Raw genomic sequence first — 2,724 nt, forward strand, 5'->3', positions numbered from 1 at the left:
GGCCATTTCTCGGCAACTCTCGGTTGCTTTCGTTTGGCGGTGCTACAGATTAGACCAAATAATCCGTAAGTTAAAGTAAACTAAATTATGTTTGTCATGTTGGTATACAGGTATTTCTGAGTTTTTTTACACGAACTAAAATAAAAAGTGCTGTCAACCTCAACCTTAGTCTATAGAGCCCATACGAGTGATTTATGTCATAATATATGACTTATCATTCTTATCAATCAAAGTAATTACTATATTATTAGGGCGAGCGAAGCGAGCCCTATCACTATTCGACAAACTATGCATTCTTGTGGTACACTTTACGGAAAAACTATCGCACTGATAGGTTTGAAATTTAACATAGTAATTTAAATTCATGTCTAGATGTGTTATCAAACATAACAATATCATTTTATAAACCTAAAAAAATAAAATAAAGGAATAACACTTTGTATTACTACTAGCGCCATCTGTTAGAAAATTTATGAATTAAAATTCGTGCTAATGGACTATGTGCTAACAACGATAAATACAATAAAGGGTTAAAATTTTGGATTCTGACCGGTCGATCGGTCGATTTGATCAGAAATGAAATTGGCGTCAATCTCCAATTTTAGATTTATGGTGATATTAGAGCCCTCTAAATTGAAAAAATGCCCCAGAACGAAAATACTGACCTCACAAATTGGTATTCTTGCGTCCGCACCTCATTTTATCGGTAATATCGGTCATTATCGGCGGTTGAATTCGACGAGCCAAATTGGCGTTTGCGTCCGCACCTCCTTATTCGATCGAGCAATTGAATCAGATTGGCGAAAAATTTACTAATCTAGATACGCCTATAGCAAACTTAAATCGGGTATTTTCAGTTCGAGAAACAGTTTTAGTGTTACTATTGCTCGGAACTGCCAAAATTATAAATAAAGATAAGCATATTAAGCATATTATTACATTATGTTTGGGGTTTTTCAGTGATTTAGGGCCGATACAGTCGGAATACAACCCGACTGCAACTTATATGGAAACTGCACGCCGACTGCACGCCAATTGCAACGTCGGCGTGCAGTTCAACAAAATGACCCAAAACCCTGGCAGTACCTAGTGGAACTCAGGTTTGGTGCAACATAGGCACACGCTGTTTTAGTAATTTTGACACGTCTTGATGAGCACTTGGGAGAGCAGTAGGTACGATAGAGCTGATGTATAACCCTGGCTGTACCTAGCGGAACTCAGGTTTGGTGCAACATAGACACACACTGGGTTGGGCATCCGACTCGTCATGATGATCACTTGGTAGACCAGTACCCAAGATAGCTGATGCTGAACCCTGACAGTACCTAGTGGAGCTCATCAGGTTTGGTGCAACATATTAGGCACAGGCTGTTTTGGACATCCGACTCGTCAGAATGAGCACTTGGGAAAGCAGTACCCAAGATAGAGCTTGAACACTGGCAGTACCTATTGGAACTCAGGTTTGGTGCAACATAGGCAAACGCTGTTTTGGTCATCCGACTCGTTTTTTTCAGCACTTGGGAGATACCCAAGATACTCGTAGCGCTGTAGCTAAACCCTGGCAGTATTTAGTGGAACTCAGGTTTGTTGCAATATAGGCACACGATCTTTTGGTCATCTCACTCGTCTTGATGAGCACTTAGGAGAGTAGTACCCAAGATAGAGCTGATGCTGAACCCTGGCAGTAACTAGTGCAGCTCGGGTTTGATGCAACATAGACACACGCTGTTTTGGACATCCGACTCGTCATGATGATCACTTGGTAGGGTACTAGAGTAGATAGCTGATGCTGAACCCTGGGGCCGATTGCATAACAAACTACAACTAATATTACAAGCGGAACTCCTTATTTAATAAGTGAAATTAGAAAAGGAGTTCCGCTTGTAATATTAGTTGTAGTTTGTTATGCAATCGGCCCCTGGCGGTACCTAGTGGAGCTCGGGTTTTATACAATATAGGCACACGCTGTTTTGGTCATCCGACTCGTCTTTTTGAGCACTTAGGAGATACTCAAGATAGAGCTGTAATCCTGGCAGTATTTAGTGGAACTCACGTTTGTTGCAACATGCACACGCTGTTTTGGTCATCTCACTCGTCTTGATGAGCACTTTAAGGCTCCGTCACACAGGCGCGTTTTGCGGGCGGCGCGTGAGCGGGGCGCGTCGCGTCGCTTTTACATATAAAACGCTCACGCCGCGCTCACGCCCCGCCCGGAAAACGCGCCTGTGTGACGGAACCTTAAGAGAGCAAATTATACGTAATTTATGTGCGGAGCAGCATGATTACCGCCTGTAGGTGTCCAGACGGGATAGTTTTACGCTCAATTGTGTGGTGTGGACGCATAAATAAATTCAAGAACATTGGCTCGCCGACCCAACATTATGTAGGAAAGCCAGTTGGCTTGCTTACAAAAAGTACTGGGCGACCGTTTAGGATGTAATAAGCGCTTATGAATTTGTATATTACGTGTGGATGATATTGGCAATTTGATTTTGTCGTCTGGACACGATTTTAATGGACAAAGTAAAAGCTGTAACAGACAGTAGCGTACCGGACAGCGACCGGGGTCCAATTAGTAGGTATATTTCTTTCTTGCACACACTTATAGCTGCGTCCTTAACGGACTTATGACGTACCCACTCGATCGAACATGGAACAAGCCTCGGACAGGATCAAAATCGCGGTCCGGTACGTTTAGGTCAGTGGTGGGCAAACTTTCTTCAT

This window comes from Cydia splendana, chromosome 1, assembly GCF_910591565.1.
Source record: "Cydia splendana chromosome 1, ilCydSple1.2, whole genome shotgun sequence".
In the NCBI taxonomy this organism is placed as follows: domain Eukaryota; kingdom Metazoa; phylum Arthropoda; class Insecta; order Lepidoptera; family Tortricidae; genus Cydia; species Cydia splendana.